At 48.8% G+C, this 19204-nt stretch overlaps 1 protein-coding gene across 3 annotated transcripts in view; it reads right to left on the reverse strand.

Annotated features, from left to right (window-relative positions):
* Nucleotides 1-19204, reverse strand: part of ST3GAL3 (ST3 beta-galactoside alpha-2,3-sialyltransferase 3) — a 1489309-nt gene that overhangs the window by 1269814 nt on the left and 200291 nt on the right. The window lies entirely within an intron of this gene.

Below are 19204 nucleotides of genomic sequence, written 5' to 3' on the forward strand. Positions count from 1 at the left end.
AGCGTGAATCAAAACCAGGAAATAGTGAGGCCTGGAATGTGCCAGTCCCCTACGCGCAGCTTGCCCATGAAAACAGAAGTGCTGTGTTCTCTCAAATAAAGAATGGTGTCTGTAAATTCGAGATTGCAAACTGTTACTAAATATGGTGGTCTGAGGTGTCATATTCGTCACCATGGTCAATCATTGCCTCCAATTCAAAGGGAATGAATTAGGGGTGGCATCGAATGTGTCATTACTGATTATAAGATGCTCATTTTGTATATATGTAACTGATGTACAATATTTGCTCTCTTGCATCCCCCGAGGTCTGTTAGACACACGTCGCGGGGCGTGGGACCATTTGGCCAACTGGGACTATTTGTTTTGCAATAAACCCTAGATTTTGGGAATACAACCTCGTGTCTGGTGTATCAGTTCGTGTGTGGTGATTGTGCCTTGTTTCCACATCCGAGGGTAGCTCAGGGGCCCCTTCAAGATGGCGCCCGAATAGGGACCCTCCCCCACTTGTTCCATCGTGTACGTTGCAAAAGAAGGAAGGCGGTAAGAACGCGAGGACAGGAGATCGAGCTGGGTCAAGAGGTGTTCGGGGCGCCCTGCGTAAGTGATGAGATTCCTTGCTGCAGATCTGCACACAGCTGATCCCTGATCGACGTCCCTGGCCAGCGAACAAGGAGGCGAGGGTCCCTAAACGAGGCCGAGCCAAGATACGCAGACACATCATTGGTTGCATAAGTACACGGCCGAATTGTGTCTTGAAAAGACAAATTGACTAATCAGGTGAGTCGTGCCCCAATTCGTAAGTGATCCTGATATTGGTTGAGAGTTGATTTTGAAAAATCAAACACCCAGAGTAAGTTTGATTAGCCAAGGGTAAGGTTAAAACATGCATGGGGCATTGTCCACCTTCGCAAGATTTTTCCGCTGTGGCAAACTATCTTTGGAAACTGGCCAGGTTGCGCCTCCAGGGGCGAACACCTGTTTATGATATGTATGTGAAGTATGGTGTGGGAGCAATAATGTTTTGTGAAATTTGGCATAAGCAAACCAGAAAGCAGGAAGATCTTCAGTGGCCGAATAATGGTAGTTTTGAGATGGATCAGATAGATAACCTGGAAAAGGTTTTGATAAGTAAGAAAGCACGCCCTGCGGCACTTGATATCCTTAGGGCCTGGAGGAGGGAAGCAATGCTCCAATTTAGTAGAGAGAAACATGCGCGCAGGCATAAGTCAAAAGCGGAGAAAGCTGAGGAAAAGGAGGAGGAGTGGAGTAATAGTTTGAGGAAGGCAAATAGACGCGACCGATTGAATATTGAAAAAATATATCCACAAAGAGAGCTACACTCATCAGACGAATTAATAAACAAAATATTAACTGAAACAAAACAAGGCCTGAGGGGAGAGACTAAAATGACTACGTCAGAAGCTGCCGCTCAACCTCCTCCCGTTGCTCAGCCCCTCCCAACCACAGGCTACATCAGTAACTGCACTGCCCACTAGCCAGCCAGCCCTGAGTGTTTCGCAATTACCACAGCCCCAACAGATATCTCCCACTCTCCCTGCCCCCTTCACACCTCCCGACCAAGAGGATGCCACTGTGCCGACCGCCCCTCCCATGAGTGGAATTGAGCAAAATGAATGTATGAGAGTGACTCGCAGCGTGATCAGCAAGGAGAGAAAGCGTGAGCTGCAAGAACAGGCGGAAATGTATATAGACGAGCATGATGGGTCATCCACGCTAGCGTCACTGTATGACTTCAGAAGGAACAATGAAAGACAGTTATTGTTTGGAATGCATGGAGGAATATTTGTCAGCACAATGGAAAAAGTTGATTGGGAAGTTACCACCGCAACGATTGTTGGATTTGAATGCATTAGCCCGTTGTAGGGGGAGAGATGAAGAAATAAAAGAACATGTGAGCAGACTGTTTGAACTTAAGAATGAACTTGATGAGGAATATTCCGAAGTACTTGCTACACCAGGGTATAGGAGGAAGGATATTGAGAGAGGTAGGAAGAAAGCGGCAGGACCTTATATGCAGAAATCTTCGCCGCCACCAGGTCAGGCTAGTGGTGTATTAAAAGTATGCACGTGAAGCGTTAAAGTGGATTTCAGATCCTAGTATTTCCGCAATGGAAATACACGGAATATTTGATGAATATTCTTTACTGATGAAAAGGAAAGCACTGCAGACGATGGTTGAATATTTGATAAACAGAGATATAAGCGAGGAGAAAGCCAGCCCCCCCCCCCCCCCCCCGAGACCATGGTAGTATATAAGAGGGCAATGAAAACGATCTGGGGATATTGTTGCATATGAGAGAAGGGGGAGGAACACTGATTGTAGCATTCCCCATGAGGGAAGGTAGAGATTCCCGCGGTAGGCACTACGCCAGCTCAGGTAACTCCAGCACATTACACAGCCAATATGTGCACATCCCCTTCTCTAGACAGGAAGTGAATAATATAAAACAAACGATCCCTGACATACGAAAAAATCCATCGGGTTTCTATAAAGAAGTAGAGTCTTTATTGCAATCCTCAGTGTTCACTATGAGTGATATAGATCTAATATTCCCCGTAATTCTGCCAGTGGACATATGGAAACGAATAAGGAAGGTAGATGATGAGACAGCCTATGGCACCACTTGGGAAAATGTAATACATGAAGATAAAGATAAAGGAGTGGGTGCGAAGCCAGGGCCGAATATGATAGCATTGCCGGCACCAATAGTTCAAAAATTAAAAGAATTTGTCCCAGAGAAAAGAATTCAATGGGATAAATTGACTGCGTGTGTTCAAGGTAAGGACGAGCTGGCTACAGATTATTTTAACAGATTTGAAGAAGTATTTACAGATTTCAGTGGGCAGGATGTAAGCACAGAAGCGGGGAAAAGGTTATTTGTTGATAAATATGTGAGAGGATTAATACTCCCGATTCAAAATTTTATAATGACATCAGAAAGTGCATGGTAAGCAAAAACGCTAGGCGAAGTATTACACATGGCCCAATATTACGAGAATCGAGTAAATACCGAAAACGAAAGAGAAGCGAAGGATAGAACTAATTTGAAAACTAGGGTGTTACGCCAGCAAGTATCAGGACACAACAGGGGAAGGGGAAATGCACAGGGCAGGAATAATTTAAACATGCATGGAGGGCCTTTGGGATTAAATCAATGTGCGTATTGCAGAGAGGAAGGACACTAACGAGCGCAATGTCCACATCTGCAAAATAGAGGCTGGTATGGTCAGAGAAGGCCTCACAGAGGGCACCCACGAACAAATGGCCACAACAGAAACCATATGCAGCAGCACCAAAATAATCAAGAGAATGGTGCACAGAATCAAGGCCAGGCTCCGAATCAAATTACTTTTACCCAGAGTCAAAATCAGCAGGGTATACAAAATGGAAATTGAGGAAGAGGTGGGAACATTTTTGATACTCAATCGGGTGCATATTACAATAATAGCAGTGACTACACTTCGGATGATGTGTTCTTACCGCAATAGGACAGCCCAAAACATGGGTCGGAACCAGTGTCTATTTCCGTGAATCAGAAAGGACCCTTCGTAGAGATGAAAGTTGGGAATGAAGAGCCTAGATTCCTCGTAGATACGGGGGCACAGAAGTGCTCGATAGACCATCACTTGGTTCCAGATATACCTCTGTCAGAGCGGGAACATATCTCAGAGTTCGCAGGTACCCCAGTAATAAATCCTGAGTCCAAATCAGTACCAATGACAAGGAACAAGTTACTTACCTGTAACTGTTGTTCTCCAGTATGGGTCTGGCATGGATGTTCAGCGACTCTGGGTTGTGGTGAAGAATGGCGCCTCCTTCTCTGGAGTGAAGGTCTGCGTCCATCGGCAGCTTGACTGGTGGGGACGTTGACAAGTCCAGAAGGTCATCCTGCACCGGTACCTCTTGAGCTGGTTGATGAGCCGGAGCAGCAACGGCAGCGGAGGGAACGCATAAAGAAATAGGTCGTCCCAGGGGAACGAGAAAGCATCGCCCATGCTCTTCGGCTGGGGGAACCTGCTGGCGAACCTCCGGCACTTGGAATTCATCGTCGTCGCGAAGAGATCGATTTGGGGTTCGCCCCATCGTCGGAAGAGTCGATCCACTTGATCCTGGCGTAGTTCCCACTCGTGGCACGAGCGCAGCTCCCTGCTGAGTGAGTCGGCAATCGTGTTTTTTATTCCTGCCAGATGAAGAGGCACCAGACACATCCCTTGGGCGACGGCCCAATGCCACAGATCCTGGACTTCCTTGGATAGGGCCGGGGACCTGGTTCCGCCCTGCTTCCGGATGTAGAACATCGTGGTGGTGTTGTCGGTGAAGATCCTCACCACCTTGCCCTTGAGGGACGGAAAAAAGGACCTGAGGGCCCAGAACACTGCGCGGAGCTCCAAGATGTTGATGTGGAGAGACTTCGCCTCCGGGAGCCAAAGGCCTCTCGCGTGAAGATCTTCGGAGTGCGCTCCCCAACCTTCCAGGGAGGCGTCCGTCGTCACCGTCACCTGGTGAGCTGGGGTCTGAAAGTCTGTGCCCGCCAACAGATGGGAGCGGGTACCCCACCACCGGATCGCCTGACGGAACGTTGAGAGGGATCCTGTCCTCGAAGCTGCCCGTCAACTGGACCCAGCGGGCGTCGAGGAGCTCTTGTAAGGGGCGCATCCGAAGCCTGCAAAAGCACACCAGATAAATGCAGGAGGACATCATCCCAAGGAGGGATTTGATAGCTCTTACCCTGGCCATGTCCGTGGCCAGCAGACGCTGCACCTTGCCCAGAATGGTCCTGGTCCTTTCCTCCGACCGCGAGGCCAGCCGCACCACTGTGTCGAGCTTGGCTCCCAGAAACAGTGCGACTTGCGACGGAACCAGGTGGGATTTGGTAAAGTTGATGGAGAATCCCAGGTCCGTGAGCAGCTGGACGGTCTTCGCAGTGTGCTCCACGTTGAGCTCCCTCGTCCTTGCCCGGATGAGCCGTCGTCCAGGTAGGGGTAGACATGGATCCCCTGCAGGCAAAGCCGCGCCGCCACCGGTGCGAGGCACTTGGTGAACACCCTGGGTGCCGACTTCAATCCGAACGGGAGGGCCTTGAACTAGTAGTGCTGCCCTTGGACCACGAACCTGAGGAACTTTCGGTGTCTATTTAGAATGGGGATGTGGAAGTACGCATCCTCCAAGTTCAACGACGACAGGAAATCGCCCTCCTCCAGCTGTCCCAGCACATGCTGGAGGGTGACCATACAGAACTTCTGTGCTTTGATGTACTTGTTCAGTCGTCGTAGGTCCAGGATGGGGCGCCATCATCCTGTCTTCTTTTTTACAAGGAAGTACCTTGAGTAAACTCCGGAGCCCCGAAGCCTCTTTGGGACGAGCTCGATGGCACCCTTCTTGAGCATCGCCCTTACTTCCAACAGTAGTTGAGGGACATGATTTTCCTTCCTGGCCAGGGCGTCCAGCACCCAACGGTCGGTGGAGATGGACTCCCACACGCTGACGAACCTCGCCAGCCGGCCTCTCACCGGGGTGCTTCGGCGGGAGCCCGACCCCACGGTCGGTTCAATCTTGTTTGGAGGCCGCCTTGCCTCCTTGACCTCCCTGTGGACGACGACGGGCACCACCTGACTTGCCGCGTCCCCTGTAGGCTTCCTGGGACGAAGATCTTGCCGCTTGGCGGTACCTGGAGGAGCCACTGCCGGATCCCTTGGAGGTACCTTGTCTGCCTCCGGAGCTCCGAAAGGATGGTCGTCGTTGTTGGAGCACTCCCAGTGCCCGGGCAGTCTCTGTGTCTGTTTTGATGGCCTGAAGGGACTCATCAACCGCCTTCCCAAACAGGTTGTTCCCGTCGAAGGGCATGTCCAAAACCTTGGTTTGTACGTCCTGGCAGAAATCCGTGGCCTTGAGCCATCCTCGTCTCAAGCAAACGCGGTTGCCCAACTGACGGAAACCGGTGTCGGCGATGTCCGTTGCCACCGTGATGGCGTGGTCCGAAGCAATCTCACCCTTCTGTAGGATTTCAAGGGTCTCAGCCCTTTTGGCATCCGGTAGGAAGTCCAACAGAGGGGCGATTTTGAACCACAACTCCCTGTCGTAGCAGGCTACGATAGCCAGGGTGTTGGCCGTCTTGATAGTCGTCGCTGTGGATGAGATGATCCTTCGTCCCATCGTGTCCAACTTCCTGCCCTCGCCGTCCGGCGGGGAAGTTGATGTCGAGGCCGATGCCCCCCCAGCTTTCTTCTTTGCTGCCGCCGAGACGACCGAATCTGGGGTAGGTTGCGCCCGAAGGCACAAGGGGGCAGCGTCAGGGCCCCGGTACTTCTTCTCGTACCGGTCCTTCTTTGCCGGCGCCGTGGCAGGGTTCTTGAGGAGGGCGAGCCCCTCATCCCAGATGTCATCAAGAAGCGGTACGGCGAGGACCGTCTTCCCTTTAGCCTTGCGCCATTGGTAAAGGAACCCTTCCTTCTTCTCTTCTGGGCAGAGCTGGAAGAGCTTGGATGCCCTGGAAATCATGGCATGAAAGGATCCAATCTCATCGGGCGGGGACGCCCGAGCAGCGGGCGATGGGGGGACACGACTCGTCATCGCCTCCGTCGTCATCTGTACCTGTCGTAGCCGTGTCCGTGCCTGTATCATTCCCATGGGTAGTAGACCGGGGGGAAGGCAGAGCAGGCCACAGAGGTGGGAGAGGTGGCGTAGGATGCTTCCTCCTCCTCTTATGCGGTGGACTTTCCGAAGGTCCTGGCTCTGGTTCCCCCGTCGGGTCTGGCTCAGGTACCTCCGTCGGGGGGAGGGGCAACCTTGTCCTTATCTCCGAGCATAAGGACTGAATCGCTGACAAAATGGCCGCCGAAGTGTCCTGCGGAGCCGGAAACGACAGGCGCGAGGGCTCTTGAGGGGCCTTGGCAGCGACACCGTCGCTCTCGTCGTTGCCCTCGTCGGGATCCTTCCCGATGGGCTGGGCCTCTTCCGCGACTTCGATGAGCTCTTCTTCAGAGGTCGTGTCCATATCCACGATGGCCACCAGCCCCTCCCCCACCTTTTCCAACGAGGACTTTGTGGGGGTCCTCTCAATGGGCCTGAAAGACGACTCCCTCCGCGGTGACAGGGAGACTCTGGGTCCTGAGGTCACCTCCACTGGTGTAGCCTCCACAGGCTGAGCAGGGTGAATTAAGGCCATCGTCACCTTCTGGACGTCTGGGGCCTTCACCTTGGGGGGAGGGTCCGAGCCTCGCTCCCCCTCTGCCGGAATCTTCGAGATCGACCGGTGCCTCTCCAGAAGCTTCGCCGGGTTCTCGGACTTTCTCTTACCCAAGCCAGAGCGTTGGTCTCGTGGTTGATGGCGCCGGGGAGGATGCGCCCTGCCTGGCAGCCAAGGAGCCCGACGGTTCGGCGCTCGCGGTGCCTGCGGACTCGCAGTGCTTAGCCTTTTGTTGGGCCCCCGTCGCCGGGGCGCCCTCACAGGACTTAGAAGACCGCTCGGACTTCTTTTTCTTCTTCTAACCTGACGGGCTCTTCCCTTCCAGCCAGTTGGCGAGACGGAGGTGGCGATCCTTCATGGTCCGCTCCGACATGTTCCCACAAAACGCAAAGTCCTTCTCTGTGTGCGTCTTGTCCTCATGGAGACAGTCGAGGCATAACGAATGCTCGTCCACCTTGAAAACATTCTGAAGCTGCCATCCAGGGCAGGTCCTGAACAGCTTCCCGGCCGTCGAGCTTCCTTTGTCCTGGGCCATGTCCGGGGTAGGCCTCGGAACTTCTGGAATCCTCCAAAAGCGTAACTCGACGAAATCTTCACTCTTGAGGGGCGTAGAAAACTCCGAAATGGATCCCCATTGATCAGATGTAGAAACGGTGGAGCTTGAGGCTCTATTTAACCAAAAAATTAGAAAAATCTTGTGAAAAAGCGCGAAAACGCAGCAAAAGCTCGAGAGCTACAGCATGAGGACTCCCAACACTTGAACGTGCGGTAAAAATCTGAGGATGGCTGCCGGAGGCAGTCATTGGCTGGGGGCGGTATGACCCAGAGACCAGTGATTGGTTACTACTAAGAAAGACAGATCAGAAACGTAACAGATACTGATTTTTTTCTATACCGAGGATTCCCGGCCTGACGACGGGGAATATTCATGTGCATGTGAATCCATGCCAGACCCCATGCTGGAGAATAGGGCCTTTTACTGAACACTGTCCATTTCTTTTAACAGAGAATTGTGGGGAGAAGCTCCTCGGATTGAATTTATTGAAAAAAACTAAGCGCAGTTCCACACTGTACACCATAATGGGGTATTCTTGACGATTTCTCCTCAGAATATGTCAACAACTGAATTTGTGACTAAACCTTTAACAGGGGAATTGAGTAAGGTGCCAACTTGTATTTGGGCAGTGAATGACAATGATGTGGGATGCTTGAAGATAGAGCCAGTGAAAATTGTTTTAAAAGAAGGAGTAACGTTACCGCGCATCCCGCAGTATAAAATTTCAACAGAAGGAGAGAAAGGATTGAAAAGTATTGTTTCTGATTTGGTGAAATTGGGAGTGACTGAAGAGATTACAGGCAGCACATGCAACAGCCCCATTCTTCCAGTGTACAAGAAAGGGGGTAATGAGGTACCGTACCATTTCATAATTGATTTGCGGGTATTAAACAAAGTAGTAGATCCCCAATTCCCGTTAGTTCCAGATGTTACCACAATTTTGACAATGATTCCTGCTTCAGCAGAATACTTTAGTGTTATTGATTTGAAGAATGCTTTCTTCAGCATTCCAGTACACAAGGATAGCAGATATTTGTTCGCCTTCACGTTAGGAGGGCAATCATTCACATTCACACACATTCCACAAGGCTACACTGAAAGTCTGATTATATACAGTAGAGCATTAAAAGAACACCTAGACATGTTAGAACTTACGACAGGTTGTGTATTGCTCCAGTACATTGACAACCTATTAATTGCTGCTGACAAGGAAGAGATTTGTAAAAAAGGTACTGTCTTGTTATTGACTCATCTAGCTGCGCATTGCCATAAAGCAAGCTTAAAGAAATTTCAGTATTGTCAGAAGGAGGTAGCTTATTTGGCTTACCTACTCTCAAAAGAAGGGAGAAGACTAACGCTGGAGAGAATAGAGAGCATTTCTGGTATGCCTGTTCCAAAGACACAATAAGGACTTAGAGCTATAATTGGCATGGCTTCTTATTGTCGTCAGTGGATTATGAATTTTGCATTAATTGCGAAGCCAAGGGTGGAGTTGACAAAGAAAGATGTAGTGATGCCGTTGCAGTGGAATGAAGAATGTCAGAAAGCATTTGATTTGCTTAGAACTGGGCTGTGTTCTGCTCCACTTTTGGGCACGCCTAATCATAAAAAAGTTTTTAGGTTGTTTGTGCATGAGTATGAAGGCTGCGTGTTCTGTTTTAACGCAGGAACAAGGTGGAAGAAATAGGCCGTGCGGTTATTTTTCTTCTGCGCTGGACCCTGTAGCGCGCGCACTACCACAATGTTTGCGAGCTGTTGCAGCGGCTGCTGCGTCAGTGAAACAAACAGAAGGGATGGTATTGGGGCGCACTTTAATTTTGATGGTGCCACATGCCATAGACGTTCTACTCAATAGAACGCAGACGCAACACCTGAACTCTGCTAGATTAACTAGATATGAAATAGTGTTGTTCGCACCCCACATTCAAATTATGAGGTGTAGCGCTTTGAATCCAGCAGAATTGATGCCAATGCCCGAGGAAGACATTGGTGGAAATGAATCACCCCTCCATGATTGGTTCCTATACAGTAAATTATAATCCACGTTCGGTCCCTTTTTGTTTACAGAAAAAGGGCTCTTTTCAGGTGGGGACATTCACTAGATGCAGGAACATAGCACTCCTTGATAAAGAAGTGGAACCAATATATGTGGGAGATCCTGTGTACTTTATATGTGGAGAAAAAGCATATCCTTGGTTACCCAGAAACTGGGGAGGGACGTGTTATTTGGGATTTCTGTTCCCTGGGGTGTTTCCTTCAAACACAGCAGATATAGCCAAATTGACCAGGTCACGACCTCGCCGCAATATTGAAGACGGTTGATTATAGAAGACATAGCAAAATCATTTATACCATTTTGGGGCCAAGCAATAAACTCTTATAATATAAGACGACTGTCCAGAATATTAGAAGAGACAATAAATGGAACAACCGACATATCATATAACATGGCTCTTGAGGAAAATGGAATTAGATTGATGTCACTACAAAATAGAATGGCCCTTGATATACTCTTAGTTGATCGCGGCAGTGTTTGCAAAATTGTGGGATCAGCGTGTTGCGTATTTGTAAGTAACTCCTCCCCCACGATTTTCGAAGCGATAGGAAAATTGCATGTATTAAGCTCTGATCTTCACCCCCCTGAAGGAGGCTGGGAATTGAACATAAGCTCCTGGTTCTGGGAAGTGTTGCGGTCCTGGGGATGGAAGCTATTTGCAATCTTAGTAGCAATTCTGGGAATATTCGTGACATGTTGTTGCATACATTGTCTCCCCATAGTATGCACTGAAATTAGTGAGGAATGTGTACAAATGGTAGAACGAAAAAACATTTTTAGACCAAACACTCACAATAGTAATTAATCCGAAACCATTAAAGAATTCATGGCAATCGATATTTAAAATAATAAGGACACAATGAGTGATTGTGAGTCAGAGTTCGAATCAGATTCCAAGTCTAATCTAAACACTTGGTCGGAAGAAGATGTAATGTATGGATGAGGCATTTGGCATACGGCCAAGAGGAGGGTCTGTCAGTCTAGAAAAACTAGACACGCCTCGAACGGAAGGTAATGCATGATAATTGGTTGGCCGAAGACCAACCGCCTCATTTAAAGTGTTAAGAATATATGCTCATTAGTCATAACGTAGCTATTAGCTCAACTAGAGTGCGGCCATTTTAAGATGACCAGAATCGCCATTTTATTTTCTCCCTCTGCTCTCTCCAACGTTGCCACTTTGCCTCATGTAAAACTGCTTTGCTGTAGATATTATTTCGCTTCAATGGTCCAAAGTTACTAAAGACATGTTGAAACATTGTGCTGGAGAGCCAGACAGAAATGCCCGGTGCCCTCCCTCACATATCCTTGAAGGCAAGAAGCAAGGCATTTAATCAGTACACGGATGCCAGCGAGTCTCCTTAAAAGAATAGCAATGTACGAAACTAGCATTTAAAGAGTTGAATTATGCTCTTCTTACGGCCCCCCTTTCTGAGCACTGTGAGGCCCCAGGGAGCAAGCTGACCTCTAGAGTGTGAATCGAAACCAGGAGATAGTGAGGCCTGGAATGTGCCAGTCCCCTATGCGCAGCTTGCCCATGAAAACAGAAGCGCTGTGTTCTCTCAAATAAAGAATGGCGTCTGTAAATTCGATATTGCAAACTGTTACTAAATATGGTGGTCAGAGGTGTCCTATTTGTCACCATGGTCAATCATCGCCTCCAATTCAAAGGGAATGAATTAGGGGCGGCATCGAATGTGTCATTACTGATTATAAGATGCTCATTTGTCTGGCGTATCAGTTTGTGAGGGGTGACTGTGCCTTGTTTCCACATCCGAGGGTTCAATAGGGGCCCCTTCAAATCTAGCCCATCTAAAAGGATCAATTATAGTCTATTGTGGGGCCCTCCATGGAGCCGACAAAAGCAAACCCTTTGGTATCGAAATGAGAGGTGCTAAGCGACTTATGAGACACCAGCTTAGATACGCCAAGGGGGGCAGGATGGTAGCGTAACCCGTGAGGCACAAGCCAGGCACATAAAAAGCGATTACAAGAAATGGCTCTGCAGAAGGAGGCACTCCGAGCTAAATCTAAAATGGCAGCAAATGTTCTCTGTTCTCTGTACAGGCCAAATTAGGCCTATTTGTCAAATATTGTCCCAGGCTAAAGGTAGTGTCGGGCATGCTGTGGTCAACCCCATGGCAGAGCCTGAATGGGTTGTTTTTATGGGTTCCAAATACGCTGCTGTAGGGGGCGACAGACATAGGAGAAATAGCATCCGTGCCATGGTCTCTGCACCCTAGCTAGTAGAGACACTCTCTCCCTACTGACTCGAACTACAGTTCCCGAGGGCGTTCACCCTACCAGCGCTTTGAGATCATACCAATGGTACATAAGGCGCTATATAAATGCAAAGTAACATAAGAAAGTAACATAACATATGTGAGGCCATAGTGGGTTTGAAGGGTTCTCGGGCGCTAGGCCTGAGTGGTGCGTCGAATGCAGTGTTGAAAGAAGACCCTGATGCATGGGCGATGGTGTTAAAACTGCTGTTTGATAAGGCGCGAGAGGAGATTACCTGTTCTAGGGCAGTCGGCAATTCTGTTACCAGTATATGAAAAGGGAGATCGGCAATGCCCAAAGAATTACAGACTCCTTTCCCTGCTCAAAGTCCCTGCAAAACTTTGTATTGCAAGCTCTGCAGCATTGTGTAGATGTAAATAGTATACTACACAGTACACAGACAGGTTTCCGAACGGGTTCGGCAACAGCACATAATATTATACTTCTCTTTCTAATTGTTTGTATTGTGCCAAAGCCCAGCGCATCTGGGCGCCACCTTAAACAATCCCAAAAACAAACAGAAGTCCACAGAAGGATATTTAAGCAGACATAGGCCTCCCATAGGCGAACAACGTTTTCAGCCCTTTCCTAAATATGGCCCTTTCCTAAAGATGAGATGTTCTTTTCCATTTCAGACTATCCGGGAGCTTATTCCACGCTTGAGCTATCAGTACAGGAAAATAACGACCATTTCCCCTACTACACGGTGGGGTCACAAGGCCATTAGAGTGCATAGACCGCAGTGAGTGAACAGGCCTGTGGACCACCAGTTTCTCCCGCAGATGCATTGGTGCACTACCAAGTATGCATTTATGGCCCAGTGTAGCAACTTCAATTGGACCCTCGTGGCCGGCGGCAGCCAGCGAGTTCCCTGCGGGCTGATGAGACTGTTCTCTACGCACAATGTTGTGAACTATTCGTACAGCATCATTTTGAATCTTTTGTAGACTGTCCACACATTCCTTGATGGCACCCCCAAGCAAGGTATGACAGTAATCCAGTCTGGGCAAGACATTAGCACAAACTAACTTCTCCCAGTTGGCCTGAGTAATCAGAGGACAGATTTTTCTCAAGACCCTCAAGTAGTAGTTGGAGTTGTTGACCACATAGTTCACATGGGCATCAACATTTAGTGATAACCCTGAGTGTTTTAACTTTGCTGACTACTGGGATGGAGCCTCAGTCTATACTAAAACCGGTATAGGTGGGTCCCAGTCTCTCTTGCTTGATTTGATCCATACACCATTAATTCAGTTTTAGCTCCATTCAAGCATAGCCAGTTTGTGGTCATCCAGTCTTTGATAAACAGGTAGATGTTATTTCGATTTGTCTGGTCAGTTTCATGATCCCCGCTATGGCTCACAGAAGCTGGAAATCATTGGTGTAATTAGCAAAGAAAATCCCCAGATTCTCTAGCTCCACACATAGGGCCTTAATATAGATGTTATAAAGAAGCAGGGACAAACCCGCCCCCTGCGGAACCCCACAACTAATGGGTGCAGGGTCAGAAGAACAATCGCCCCAACAAACTCTGGACCCTCACTCTGGGTGGCCACTTTTTGGCCCTCCTTTTTGGGTCCTCTACCTGTTCCAGTGACAAAGGTTAAGAATCTCGGTATAACCCTCTCTGTTTCGCTGTCAATGTATGACCAAGTCTCAGCCGTGTGCAAAGTGGGTCATTTTCATCTTAAGATATTGAAGAGGGTTCTTCTGCTTTTACCAGTCTCTCTCCATCCTCCGATTGTCGCAGCCATGGTGCTCAGCCGACTGGACTACTGTAATTCATTATATCTTGCGCAGCACAAAGACTTAATCCAGCGGCTTCAGCGCCTTCAAAGTCTGGCCGCACGTATTGCGACCGGCTCCCTCTATGGTGCTCATATCACTCCGGGCTCTACACTGGCTCCCTGTTAGCCAGAGAGTTGAGTTTAAGTCACTCTGCATTGTCCAGCGAACGATTCATGGACTGGGGGCAGAATATCTTCAGTCTAAGTTTGTCCGTTACTTCCACTTCGCCCGCTGCCCGCTGTGCTTTTCATCAGCCGATCTGTTGGTGGATCCCGCATACCATCATGAACAGATTGGAGGTCGGGCTTTTTCGGTGGCTGCGGCTCAAATGTGGAACAACTTGCCACCAAAGATGAGGGCTATATCTAACCATTTAGCTTTCAGAAAATCTGTGAAGACCCTGCTATTTTAACCCTGCATTGGCCTTTTACTGGTATCCCTCCCCCTCTACTTCTACTTCTTAGCGCAAAGATACCTCTGGCGACAGTGCGCTTTAAAAGTTTACATAGCATAACAGAAGCGACCACCAAGAAAAGATTCCATCCATTCCCTGGATTTCTCAGAAAAGCATCCAGTGTGGGTCAATGCGTTCAACAATCTGCCATGATCGAGGACGTCGGAAGCTGCTGAAAGATCTATGAGAATCAGCAGCCTCGCCTCACTCGTTTCAAGAGAGTTCAACATTCGAGTGCGTAGATCAAGAGCACTTTCCGTACCATGAGCGGCACGAGACCCTGACTGCTTCTGATGCAGAAGACCCATGTTCTCCACACGATGCTGAAATTCCGTGGCCATTTTATCAATAATCTTTAGGAGGAATGGAGTATTAGTTATTGGTCTAAGATTGCATGTTCCTTGGGGTCTAATATGGTTTCTTGTTTTTTAACATTGGTGTCACTGCTATTTCCTGGATGATCAACAGGATGCTACTATGTGCGAAGGAGGCATTAATGAATACTCTGAAAAAAGGCACAAAGACTTCCCGGTTCTCCAAGATTGAATATAGACGGGACCAGGTCTTGCGGACAATTAGTTGGATGTAAGCTTCTAAACAAATCCACTACCTCTCTATTTGAGACAGGAGAAAAATCAAAGGCAGTCAGTGAAACCCCACATTGTACACTGGCTATTATAGCCGGGGGTTCAGAAAAAATCTTGTTGTCCAAGTCATTGCAAATTGTATCACGTGCTGTAATAATTTTACGCTCAAAAGCGCTTTGCACTTTAATACAATCATCTCCATCGGGCTTAAAATCTTAACCCAAAGCACTTGGTTTTTACCAGGCCTTGAACAGTTTAAATAGCTCTTTAGTTTCGTTCCCGGCTTTATTTTTATAGAACCCCTTTTTTGCCTCCAAAATCTCAGGTTTAAAGTCCTTTACGAGGAGTTTCCAGGAATCTCTATTTGCCCGATCTTTCACTTTAAGCCAAGTACGCTTTCATGTCTCTTCATTTGTTTGACTTGGGTTAAAACTGGAGTAAACCAACTCTGATGATTGGGAAAGTCTTTGATATTTCTAAGTTTGAGAGCCTCGTTTTTATTCAAAAACACCTCTAGATGGAGGTTGCAACTCTTTGCCAGACTGTCAGGCGAATCCAGGTCAGTTGTTTGACAGAGGAGTTCATTCAGGCAGTTGGCCCATTCCAAAGAAATACGTTTTTGGAAGTTCCTACTGTAAACCTTATGAAAGGCCTGCTGTTTACGTTGACATGGTAAAGGGCACTGCACATTGGCCGTGATAAAGTAATGGTCTCCCCAAATACAAGGACTAGTAGTTACATCAAGTATTCTAATATTTCTGCTAGAAAGCCAATCAAGCATGTATGTGGCCCTTTATGTGCGTCGGGTCGGAGTTGTGTACGCAGAGGTCCATGTTCTTAAGCGCAGCTTCCAAATCTAAAGCAGTTTTGTCTCTCAAGTCACCTTTCCCAAGGATTGAGATCGCCCCGGAATATTGTCGAGCACTTAGGGTTCTGCAGTGGGGTTAATAACTGGGTGATACATTCATTAAAAACCAGCCTCTCAGGTGGAGGCCTGTGTATCAGAATACTGTCTGTGTGGTGGTTCGGAGTAGTGTGTAGCTTGGTATGCAAGATCCATGATCCATCAGAGTCATGGATTCGCTGATTAGGGAGGCCTCTACTAAAGGAAATACAGGCCTGTGCAGAACATATGTGGACTTCAGCGCCGCATTTGCCACTAAGGCGCTTGCAAATATGGCAGAAACTTTGCAACTACGGTTGCCTGGAACTGTTGATCTCAATCTTGAGACTTCTCCATAAGAAGAGTAGTTTTCTAATAAGGCTAATAAGGGAGGGTCTCCGGCCTATGGCTGTAGAGATCAACAGGGGTGTCAGGCAAGGATGCGTCCTGGCTCCCCTGTTTAACTTGCACCTGGCGGATCTCCCGGCATACTTGCTTGCCAGATCAGGCTGTTCTGTAAGAATAGCTGAGAATGCCATTACTAGTTTACTTTACGCAGGCGACCGCATTTTGATGGTGCGCACTACATGTGCAGCAAAAAAACAAGCCCAGAGCCCTCACGGAATATGAAAAGAAAACGGGCTGGTTATGAACATCGTGAAAACTAAAATGATGGCCGTCACAAGCAGGTCTTTCAGTAAAGTAGGCACTGCTACCGATAACCAAATCACGGAATATGTGCCAACCTATTGAATATAGGCAAGTACCCGGCAGGCAGATGGCGACTATAGATCACTTCTTGCCGGTAAACAGAGTAAAGCCAGGCAGCTCACATTTGCTATCAATAAATGCTCACATCACACTGCGGGCTACTCTATGGAAGGTATTGCAAGGCTCTATCCCAGCATTACTCTATGGCCTTGAAGCCCTTGCACTGCCCAATGCATCATGGCTGGATAGCATTGAGGGCCTCTTCTGGAGGACGCTCCTGAGGCTACCCCCCATAAACACCAATGGCTTACCTCTGCTTGGAGTTGGGCCTGGTGTCTTTATCTAGCCAAGCGCTGATCAGAAGCGGCATCCGCTTCATCACGTCTAGCCAAGCGCTGATCAGAAGAGGCATCCGCTTCATCACGTCTAGCCAAGCGCTGATCAGAAGAGGCATCCGCTTCATCAGATCTAGCCAAGCGCTGATCAGAAGAGGCATCCGCTTCATCACATCTAGCCAAGCGCTGATCAGAAGAGGCATCCGCTTCATCACGTCTAGCCAAGCGCTGATCAGAAGAGGCATCCGCTTCATCACATCTAGCCAAGCGCTGATCAGAAGAGGCATCCGCTTCATCAGATCTAGCCAAGCGCTGATCAGAAGAGTAGCCAAGCGCTGATCAGAAGAGGCATCCGCTTCATCACGTCTAGCCAAGCGCTGATCAGAAGAGGCATCCGCTTCATCAGATCTAGCCAAGCGCTGATCAGAAGAGGCATCCGCTTCATCAGATCTAGCCAAGCGCTGATCAGAAGAGGCATCCGCATCATCGCATCTAGCCAAGCGCTGATCAGAAGAGGCATCCGCTTCATCACATCTAGCCAAGAAGAGTAGCCAAGCGCTGATCAGAAGAGGCATCCGCTTCATCACATCTAGCCAAGGGCTGATCAGAAGAGGCATCCGCTTCATCACGTCTAGCCAAGCGCTGATCAGAAGAGGCATCCGCTTCATCACATCTAGCCAAGCGCTGATCAGAAGAGGCATCCGCTTCATCACGTCTAGCACAGCGTCATGATGCATCCGCTTCATCACATCTAGCCAAGCGCTGATCAGAAGAGGCATCCGCTTCATCACGTCTAGCCAAGCGCTGATCAGAAGAGGCATCCGCTTCATCACGTCTAGCACAGCGTCACGAGGCATCCGCTTCATCACATCTAGCCAAGCGCTGATCAGAAGAGGCATCCGCTTCATCACATCTAGCCAAGCGCTGATCAGAAGAGGCATCCGCTTCATCACGTCTAGCCAAGCGCTGATCAGAAGAGGCTTCCGCTTCATCACGTCTAGCCAAGCGCTGATCAGAAGAGGCATCCGCTTCATCACGTCTAGCCAAGCGCTGATCAGAAGAGGCATCCGCTTCATCACGTCTAGCAAAGCGCTGATCAGAAGAGGCATCCGCTTCATCACGTCTAGCCAAGCGCTGATCAGAAGAGGCATCCGCTTCACCACATCTAGCCAGAAGAGGCATCAGCTTCACCACATCTAGCCAAGCGCTGATCAGAAGAGTAGCCAAGCGCTGATCAGAAGAGGCATCCGCTTCATCACGTCTAGCACAGTGTCAAGAGGCATCCGCTTCATCACATCTAGCCAAGCGCTGATTAGAAGAGGCATCCGCTTCATCACGTCTAGCCAAGCGCTGATCAGAAGAGGCATCCGCTTCATCACATCTAGCCAAGCGCTGATTAGAAGAGGCATCCGCTTCATCACGTCTAGCCAAGCGCTGATCAGAAGAGGCATCCGCTTCATCACATCTAGCCAAGCGCTGATCAGAAGAGGCATCCGCTTCATCACATCTAGCCAAGCGCTGATCAGAAGAGGCATCCGCTTCATCACATCTAGCCAAGGGCTGATCAGAAGAGGCATCCGCTTCATCACATCTCTTCATCACGTCTACCCAAGCGCTGATCAGAAGAGGCATCCGCTTCATCACATCTAGCCAAGCGCTGATCAGAAGAGGCTTCTTGAGGCATCCGCTTCATCACATCTAGCCAAGCGCTGATCAGAAGAGGCATCCGCTTCATCACATCTAGCCAAGCGCTGATCAGAAGAGGCATCCGCTTCATCACATCTAGCCAAGCGCTGATCAGAAGAGTAGCCAAGCGCTGATCAGAAGAGGCATCCGCTTCATCACGTCTAGCACAGCGTCAAGAGGCATCCGCTTTATGACATCTAGCCAAGCGCTGATCAGAAGAGGCATCCGCTTCATCACATCTAGCCAAGCGCTGATCAGAAGAGGCATCCGCTTCATCATATCTAGCCAAGCGCTGATCAGAAGAGGCATCCGCTTCATCACGTCTAGCCAAGCGCTGAAAAGAAGAGTAGCCAAGCGCTGATCAGAAGAGGCATCCGCTTCATCACGTCTAGCACAGTGTCAAGAGGCATCCGCTTCATCACATCTAGCCAAGCGCTGATTAGAAGAGGCATCCGCTTCATCACGTCTAGCCAAGCGCTGATCAGAAGAGGCATCCGCTTCATCACATCTAGCCAAGCGCTGATCAGAAGAGGCATCCGCTTCATCACATCTAGCCAAGCGCTGATCAGAAGAGGCATCCGCTTCATCACATCTAGCCAAGGGCTGATCAGAAGAGGCATCCGCTTCATCACATCTAGCCAAGGGCTGATCAGAAGA

The sequence above is a fragment of the Ambystoma mexicanum genome, chromosome 1q, assembly GCF_040938575.1.
Source record: "Ambystoma mexicanum isolate Mex_15411 chromosome 1q, UKY_AmexF1_1, whole genome shotgun sequence".
NCBI classification, from domain to species: Eukaryota; Metazoa; Chordata; class Amphibia; order Caudata; family Ambystomatidae; genus Ambystoma; species Ambystoma mexicanum.